This window comes from Anomaloglossus baeobatrachus, chromosome 3 (genome assembly GCF_048569485.1).
Source record: "Anomaloglossus baeobatrachus isolate aAnoBae1 chromosome 3, aAnoBae1.hap1, whole genome shotgun sequence".
NCBI lineage: Eukaryota > Metazoa > Chordata > Amphibia > Anura > Aromobatidae > Anomaloglossus > Anomaloglossus baeobatrachus.
In genome coordinates, this window is record NC_134355.1 from 622,621,836 (window position 1) to 622,633,668 (window position 11,833).

The following is an 11,833-nucleotide window of genomic DNA, read 5'->3' on the forward strand; positions in this document are numbered from 1 at the left end:
ATACTGTAGCAAGGAGAGCAAGGAGCCAGCGCTAAGCAGTGTGCGCAGCTCCCTGCTCTCTGCACTGTGACATGTAGCTGCAGCACACATCGGGTTAATTAACCCGATGTGTACTGTACCTAGGAGAGCAAGGAGCCAGCGCTAAGCGCGGCTCCCTGCTCTCTGCACATGTAGCACAGCGACGTTATGATCGCTGCTGCGTCGCTGTGTTTGACAGCTAAGCAGCGATCATAACAGCGACTTACAAGGTCGTTGCTACGTCACAGAAAATGGTGACGTAACAGCGACGTCGTTGTCGATTAGTGTGAACCCAGCTTAAAGGGAGGGAAGGAACCGGCGTGTTTGAATTCCACTTGTTGATGCTTTTGATCTCTTGAAAGATAATCCACCCCCAGAGGAGGCGACATCAGCTCTCAGAGAGAGAACACAAGAACATTTGGCCGAGCACTCCTGTATGTGATAGTCAAGAGAGAGCTGTCGGACAAATAATTGTAGGGATTGTTTACACGCCTTAAAGGGATTGTTTAGTGAAAACAAGTTATCACCTATCCATGGGCAAGGTGATCACCTGCTGATCAGTGTCCGATCACTGGAACCCGCACCGATTGGGAAAACGGGGAATTTTTATCCATATGTTTCAGGTATGTGTGACATCCATTTTTAACACGGATGCCACACGTACTCCTGTTATTCTATAGTATTCCTCACACATGCATGTTTTTACATGGACCGTGTTGCCCCACATTTCCCTGCACGCAGACATTGTTTTTTTTTCTCAGGCAGCACGGGTGTCACACTGATGTAATCCGTGTGACAAGAACCAGAGAAAACACATGTCTCTGAAATAAAATGAATTTTTATACTTACTTGTCTCCAGCCCTGCTGTCACTTGCTTCCGATCCCCGCTCATTATACTCAATGAATATGCACTCAACGGAGGACCTGGAAGCAGCAGCACCATAGACATCAATGCCAGGGACAGCATCGCTGGGGACAGGCGAGTATCCAAGGAACTCTGATATCCTGACAACGCCTACGCCACCGCGGGTGTAGCGACAGTGACTTCACGGGTTCTTCAAAGTTTATTGAGAACTCCGATGAACCCATGACGTTACTGCCGCGACCCCCACAGTAGCGCGGGTGTCATCAGGATGTCATCTGAGTTCATTGTGAACTCTGATTAACCTGTGACATCACTGCCGCGCCCGCACACATACTGCTGACCTGAATAACCTGAGCTCACCTTATGAGATGAAGGTCATCAAACAGAAGCATCCACAGCAGTGTGTGTGTGAGTACTCTCACAACCAATGAGGAATGTTCGGTTCTCCATTGAGTGTGACAGCAGTATTGACGTGACCGCCCCCAATTGGCTTTCGGCAGACCAGGATTAGGGCTTTGATAGAGAAATAAATTGGAAAAGAGGGTGTCTTTTGTCTTTATTTATTGAATGATTTTCTCTTTTATGTCTTTCCAGGTTTGCTTTTGGGGAATGTCGTGGGACCTCACCATAGATTACGGTAGAACTGTTTTTTATTTATAAAAATCAAATAAATTGGTGAATGAGGTCTGAGTCGAAGGTTTTTTGTTCAAATAAAGTTTGTTATTCTCCTTTCATCTACTGGATTAGTAGTAGGGGTGTATGCTGGAGCTGGCGTCAACCCCACAAATATTACCCAGTTTGCCATTGCACCAAAGCAACGGGAAAAGCCAGGTCCAGCACCACAATTGCTGCATCTAATTGATGTGCCACTTCTCGGGCGTCTGTGGGCTGCTATTGTTAGGCTGGAAAGGGCCAAATAACCATGGCCCCTTTCCACCCTAAGAATATCATCCCCCAGTTGTCTGCTGTACCATGGCTGTTTTTTTAGTAAAAATAGAGGGGACCACACGTAATTTTTTTTAATCTAAAAATGTAAAGAATAAGCGTGGGATCCCCTCTATTTTTCATAACCAGCCAAGGTACTGCAAAGAGCTGAGGATTTCAGCCTACAGCTGCTGCTGTTCCTGTGCTGGATATGAAAGTTGGGGGGACCCCACTTTTTTTTTTTTAAATTAAAAAATAAAAATGGTGTAAAAATGCTGGTCAAGCTAACTATCTCTAGAACACTATTCTATAAGCTCTATTTATCTTCCTATATCTTTAATTTTTCAGGCTTTCCACATTAAACAAAAAAAAAACAAAACCAAAAAAACATTCATTTCAGTATCTTACTTTTTTTTTTTTACCGGTACCAACACGGACAACCATACTGGTACGTGTGGCTTGCACCTGTTTAAACACGGACATCTGAAAGGGGCCTTATAGATACCCATCTACTGTATGTACTATCATTTTGAGTTGCTGCAAATTATGATGTTCTCCTCAGCGGCTAAAAATACTTTCTCAAAATTTCTAAGAAGTATTGTTACCCCTCTGTAAAATATGTAGTGTCACCTCTGCCAGAGCCCGTCCTATGGAACAGTGGTGGCAACAGCTTCAGACGCTCAGCAAAAAGCAACTTACGTCCCTTTAAATTTAAAGAAAAAAAAAAAAAACGTTTCGCCCCATATGACCGGAATCAGGCGGTGTGAGCCTCATGGAGTTATGTTGCCACCAAAGGAGGGAAACACTGTGAAACAGGGACTGGGGCCTAATAAATGGGGGGGCGTGAGAGAGGATCAGGGGTCTGCTAAAGACAGAAAATAAATTGTCAGCGAGATCTGATCAGTTTACTGTGGGTCTACATGTGAGGACAGATGTTTTGGAAACTACCTACAACACTGTGACCGCAGCCCGACCGGCAGTGACTGCTCACTAATGTCACACCGAGCTTTATCATTATAGAAATGAACATTCAGCCCAAACTTCTAGAACAGTTTTATTAAAATAAGTATATCAATTAAAAATACAGATATAAATTACAGTGAATAAACCAATCCTGACAGACTGGTACAGAGGGGAGCGGACCCTGCCCTCAGGGGCTTACAGTCTACAGGGTAAAGGGAGGAGACAGAAGGTCGGGGATACAAATATATAACACTGACAGACTGGTACAGAGGGGAGCGGACCCTGCCCTCAGGGGCTTACAGTCTACAGGGTAATGGGGAGGAGACAGAAGGTCGGGGATACAAATATATAACACTGACAGACGGGTACAGAGGGGCGCAGACCCTGCCCTCGGAGGCTCACAGTCTACAGGGTAATTAGGGAGGGGGAGACAGTAGGTCGGGGATACAAATATACACTGTAACAATCAACTTTACAAATTAATACGTAGAATAAAGCCATGTTGGACATTGGCAACAATGAAAGAAAAAAAATCTTTTGTATCGGAGTCCCGTGCGTTTTAGGTGTAAAAATTGTATTTCTCCATTTACCATAAAAATCCTCTTGTTGAATACATTGGAGGACACCGGAGGATGATGTGCATTAGACCACACTGTTCTCTCAGTCTCTAAGGTGGGACGACGGGGGGCAATTACACCCAGATGCCAGTAGTCACAAACTGTGTTAGAAAAACAAAGGGAGAAGATTAATAGCACACCTCCCACAAAGAGCAACACGGCCCCCCTGCCCAGCACGAGCCCCCCCACGTGCAGCCTCCCTCCCCCTGCAAGCTCGGCCCCCACGTGCAGCCTCTTTCCCCCCTGCAAGCTCCACCCCCAACGTGCAGCCTCCCCCCCCCATTGTGCAGCCTCTCTCCCCCTGCAAGCTCCCCCCCCCCCAACGTGTAGCCCTCTCTCCCCCAAAGTGCAGCCTCTCTCCCCCTGCAAGCTCCCCCCCCCAACGTGCAGCCTCTCTCCCCCTGCAAGCTCCCCCCCCCCCCCAACGTGCAGCCTCTCTCCCCCTGCAAGCTCCCCCCCCAACGTGCAGCCTCTTTCCCCCTGCAAGCTCCCCTCCCCCCCAACGTGCAGCCTCTTCCCCCCTGCAAGCTCCCCCCCCAACATGCAGCCTCTTCCCCCCCTGCAAGCTCCCCCCCCAACGTGCAGCCTCTCTCCCCCTGCATCCTCCCCCCCCAACATGCAGCCTCTTTCCCCCTGCAAGCTCCCCCCCCCCCAACGTGCAGCCTCTTCCCCCCTGCAAGCTCCCCCCCCCAACATGCAGCCACTTCCCCCCTGCAAGCTCCCCCCCCCAACGTGCAGCCTCTCTCCCCCTGCATCCTCCCCCCCCAACATGCAGCCTCTCCCCCCCACCCAACGTGCAGCCTCTCTCCCTGCGAGCCCCACCCAACACACACACGGCCCCACACACACACACACACGGCCCCACACACACACACACACACACACGGCCCCACACACACACACACACACACGGCCCCACACACACACACGGCCCCACACACACACACACACGGCCCCACACACACACGGCCCCACACACACACGGCCCCACACACACACGGCCCCCACACACACACACACACACACACACACACACGGCCCCACACACACACACACGGCCCCCACACACACACACACGGCCCCACACACACACACGGCCCCACACACACACACACGGCCCCACACACACACACACGGCCCCACACACACACACACGGCCGCCCACACACACACACACGGCCCCACACACACACACACGGCCCCACACACACACACACGGCCCCACACACACAGCACACGGCCCCACACACACACACACGGCCCCACACACACACACACGGCCCCACACACACACACACACGGCCCCACACACACACGGCCCACACACACACACGGCCCCACACACACACACACACGGCCCCACACACACACACACGGCCCCCACACACACACACACGGCCCCCACACACACACACACACGGCCCCACACACACACGGCCCCACACACACACACACACGGCCCCACACACACACACACGGCCCCACACACACACACACACACACACGGCCCCACACACACACACGGCCCCACACACACACCGGCCCCACACACACACACGGCCCCACACACCCACACACACACGGCCCCACACACACACACGGCCCCCACACACACACGGCCCCACACACACACGGCCCCACACACACACGGCCCCACACACACACGGCCCCACACACACACGGCCCCACACACACACGGCCCCACACACACACACACGGCCCCACACACACACGGCCCCACACACACACACACGGCCCCACACACACACGGCCCCACACACACACACACGGCCCCACACACACACACGGCCCACACACACACACACACACACACGGCCCCACACACACACGGCCCCACACACACACACACGGCCCCACACACACACACACACGGCCCCCACACACACACACACGGCCCCACACACACACACACGGCCCCACACACACACGGCCCCACACACACACGGCCCCACACACACACACACACACACGGCCCCACACACACACACACACACGGCCCCACACACACACACACACGGCCACACACACACACGGCCACACACACACACGGCCACAGCACACACACACACACAACGGCCCCACACACACACGGCCACACACACACACGGCCACACACACACACACACACGGCCACACACACACCCACACACAACACGGCCCCACACACACACGGCCCCACACACAACACACACACACGGACCACACACACACACACACGGCCCCACACACACACACACGGCCCCACACACACACACACGGCCACACACACAGCCACACACACACGGCCCCACACACACACACACACACACACACACACGGCCCCACACACACACACGGCCCCACACACACACACGGCCCCACACACACGGCCCCACACACAACGGCCCCACACACACACACACAGCACACACACACGGCCCCACACACACACACGGCCCCACACACACACACACACGGCCCCACACACACGGCCCCCCACACACGGCCCCCCCACACACACACACACACGGCCCCACACACACCACACACACGGCCCCACACACACACACACGGCCACACCACACACACCACGGCCACGCACACACACACGGCCCCACACACACACACACACACACACACGGCCACACACACACCACACACACACACACACACAGCCACACACACACGGCCCCACACACACACACGGCCCCACACACACACAACGGCCCACACACACACACACGGCCCCACACACACACACGGCCCCCACACACACACACACACACGGCCCCACACACACACACACACACACACACGGCCCCACACACACACACACACACACGGCCCCACACACACACACACACACACGGCCCCACACACACACACACACACGGCCCCACACACACACACACACACGGCCCCCACACACACACACACGGCCCCACACACACACACACGGCCCCACACACACACACACACACACACACACACACACACGGCCCCACACACACACACCACACACACACACACTCACACGGCCACACACACACACACACACACACGGCCACACACACACACACACAGCCACACACACACAGCCAGCACACACACAGCCACACACACACAGCCACACACACACACAGCCACACACACACAGCCACACACACACAGCCCACACACACACACACGGCCCCACACACACACACACACACACACACACACACAGCGGCCCCACACACACACACACACACGGCCCCACACACACACACACACACGGCCCCACACACACACACACACGGCCCCCACACACACACACACGGCCCCACACACACACACACGGCCACACACACACACACGGCCCCCACACACACACACACACGGCCCCACACACACACACACACGGCCCCACACACACACACACACGGCCCCACACACACACACACACACGGCCCCCCACACACGGCCCACACACACACACACACGGCCCCACACACACACACACACGGCCCCCACACACACACACACACACACACACGGCCCCCACACACACACACACACGGCCCCACACACACACACACACGGCCCCACACACACACGGCCCCACACAACACACGGCCCCACACACACACGGCCCCACACACACACACGGCCCCGACACACACACACACGGCCCCACACACACACACGGCCCCACACACACACACGGCCCCACACACACACACACACACACGGCCCCACACACACACACACAACGGCCCCACACACACGGCCCCACACACACACACACACACGGCCCCACACACACACACACGGCCCCACACACACACACACGGCCCCCACACACACACACACACACACGGCCCCACACACACACGGCCCACACACACACGGCCCCACACACACACACACACACACGGCCCCACACACACACACACACACGGCCCCACACACACACACCACACACACACGGCCCCACACACACACACACACGGCCCCACACACACACACACACACACACGGCCCCACACACACACGGCCCCACACACACACACACGGCCCCACACACACACACACACGGCCCCACACACACACACACACACGGCCCCACACACACACACACGGCCCCACACACACACACACGGCCCCACACACACACACACGGCCACACACACACACACGGCCACACACACACACACACACGGCCCCACACACACACACGGCCACACACACACACACACGGCCACACACAGCACACACACACGGCCACACACACACACACACGGCCCCCACACACACACACGGCCCCACACACACACACGGCCCCACACACACACACACACACACACACACGGCCCCCACACACACACACACACACACGGCCCCACACACACACACACGGCCCCACACACACACACACACACACACGGCCCCACACACACACACACGGCCCCACACACACACACACACACACACACGGCCCCACACACACACACACACACGGCCCCACACACACACACACACACGGCCACACACACACACACACACGGCCCCACACACACACGGCCACACACACACACACACGGCCCCACACACACACACACACGGCCACACACACACACACGGCCACACACACACAGCCACACACACACAGCCACACACGGCCCCACACACACACACGGCCCCACACACACACACACACACACACACACACACACACACGGCCCACACACACACACACGGCCCCCCACACACACACACACACACACACACACACACACACACACACACACACACACACGGCCCCACACACACACACACGGCCCCACACACACACACGGCCCCACACACACACACGGCCCCCACACACACACACACACACACGGCCCCACACACACACACACACACGGCCCACACACACACACACACACACACACACACACACACACACACACACACACACGGCCCCACACACACACACGGCCCCACACACACACACACGGCCCCACACACACACACACGGCCCCACACACACACACACACACACACACGGCCCCACACACACACACACACACACACGGCCCCACACACACACGGCCCCACACACACACACGGCCCCACACACACACACACACGGCCCCACACACACACACGGCCCCCCACACACGGCCCCCCACACACGGCCCCCGACCACACACGGCCCCCCACACACACACACACACGGCCCCACACACACACACACACACACGGCCCCACACACACACACCACACACACACACACCCACGGCCCCACACACACACGGCCCCTCACACACACACACACACACACGGCCCCACACACACACACACACGGCCCCCACACACACACGGCCCCACACACACACACACACACGGCCCCACACACACACACACACACGGCCCCACACACACACACACACGGCCGCCACACACACACGGCCCCACACACACACACACACGGCCCCACACACACGGCCCCACACACACACGGCCCCACACACACACACACACACGGCCCCACACACACACACACGGCCCCCACACACACACGGCCCCACACACACGGCCCCCCCACACACGGGCCCCGCCACACACACACACGGCCCCACACACACGGACCCACACACACACACACACGGCCCCACACACACACACACACGGCCCCACACACACACACACGGCCCACACACACACACACGGCCCCCACCCCCCCCGCCCCACCCCCCCCCCCGCCCCACCCCCCCACACCCCCGCCCCACCCCCCCCACACGGCCCCCCACACCCCCCCCCCGCCCACACCCCCCGGCCCCCCCCACACACCCCCACACACACGGCCCCACACACACACACACGGCCCCACACACACACACACACACGGCCCCACACACACACACCACACGGCCCCCCACACCCACAGCACACACACGGCCCCCACACACACACGCCCCACACACACACACACGCCCCCCACACAACGGCCCCACACACACACACACGGCCCCACACACACACACACGGCCCCACACACACACACAGGCACACCCACACACGGCCCCACACACACACACACGGCCCCACACACACACACGGCCCAACACACACACGGCCCCACACACACACGGCCCCACACACACACACAGGCCACACACACACACACAACGGCCCCACACACACACACGACGGCCCACACACACACACACGGCCCACACGACACACACACGGCCCCACACAACACACCACGGCCCACCACACACACACAGCACGGCCCCCACACACACACACGGCCCCACACACACACACACGGCCCCACACACACACACACGGCCCCACCACACACACACACACACGGCCCCACACACACACACACGGCCCCACACACACACACGGCCCCCACACACACACACGGCCCCACACACACACACACGGCCCCCACACACACACACGGCCCCACACACACACACGGCCCACAGCACACACACGCCACCCACGGCCCCCACACACCCCACGGCCCCACACACACACACACGGCCCCACACACCGCCCACACACACACGGCCCCACACACACACACGGCCCCACACACACACACACGGCCCCACACACACACACACGGCCCCACACACACACACGGCCCCACACACACACACACGGCCCACACACACACACGGCCCCACACACACACACACCGGCCCCACACACACACACACACGACCCACACACACACACACACACACGGCCCCACACACACACACACGGCCCCACACACACACGGCCCCACACACACACGGCCCACACACCCACACACACACGGCCCCACACCACACACGGCCCCACACACACACACGGCCCCCACACACCACACGGCCCCACACACACACACCCACGCCCCACACACACACGGCCCCACACACACACGCCCCACACACACACGGCCCCACACACACACGGCCCACACACACACACGGCCCACACACACACACACGGCCCCACACACCACACACGGCCCCACACACACACACCGGCCCACACACACCACACGGCCCCACACACACCACGCCCCCACACCACACACGGCCCCCACACACCACGCCACACACACACACGCCCCCCACACACACGGCCCCACCACACACACACCCGGCCCCACACACACACACACACGGCCCACACACACACACGCCCCCACACACCCACACGGCCCCCACACACACACGGCCCCACACACACACGGCCCCCACACACACACACACACGGCCCCACACAGCCCACACACACACGGCCACACACACACACACACGGCCACACACACACACACGGCCCCACAACACACACACGGCCCCCACACACACCACACACACACGGCCCCACACCACACACCACACACACACAGCACACGGCCCACACACACACACACACGGCCCCACACACACACACACACACACACGGCCCACACACACACACGGCCCCACCACACACACACACACACACGGCCCACACACACACACACACGGCCCCACACACACACACACACGCCGCCACACACACACACACGGCCCACACACACCCACACACACGGCCCCCACACACACACCACCCACACCACCGCCCCACACACACACACGGCCCCACACACACACACGGCCCCCACACACACACGGCCCCACACACACACCACGCCCCACACACACACAGCCCCACACACACACACGGCCCACACACACACACGGCCCCACACACACACACACACGGCCCCACACACCCCACACACGGCCCCCACACACACACACAGCACGCCGCCCCACACAACACACACACACGGCCCCACACACACACACACACGGCCCACACACACACACACGCCACCACACACACGGCCCCACACACACACACACACACACACACCACACACACACGGCCACACACACACACACGGCCCCAGCCACACACACACGCCCCACACACACACACGGCCACACACACACACACACACGGGCCACACACACACACACGGCCCACACACACACACACGCCCCACACACAGCCACACACACACACGCCACCACACACACACAGCACACCAACACACAGCCCCACAACACAGCCACACACACACACACGGCCCCACACACACACACACACACGGCCCCACACACACACACACACACGCCACACACACACACACACGGCCCCACACACAACACACACACGGCCCCACACAACACCCACACACACACACGGCCCACAACACACACACGCCCACACACACACACCACACGGCACACCACACAACACACACACGGCCCCACACACACACACACACACGGCCCCACACACACACACACACACGGCCCACACACACACACACGGCCCCACACACACACACACGCCCACACACACACAACCGCACACAACACACACGCCCACACAGCAC

General features: G+C 58.9%; 1 long non-coding RNA gene across 1 annotated transcript in view; it reads right to left on the reverse strand.

Annotated features, from left to right (window-relative positions):
• Window positions 1-2,848: 2,848 nt before the first annotated feature.
• Window positions 2,849-11,833, reverse strand: part of LOC142295667 (uncharacterized) — a 22,164-nt gene continuing 13,179 nt past the window's right edge. The window contains exon 2 of the long non-coding RNA XR_012751513.1: window positions 2,849-3,488. This is a non-coding gene — a long non-coding RNA (uncharacterized LOC142295667). The remainder of the gene's footprint in view (window positions 3,489-11,833) is intronic.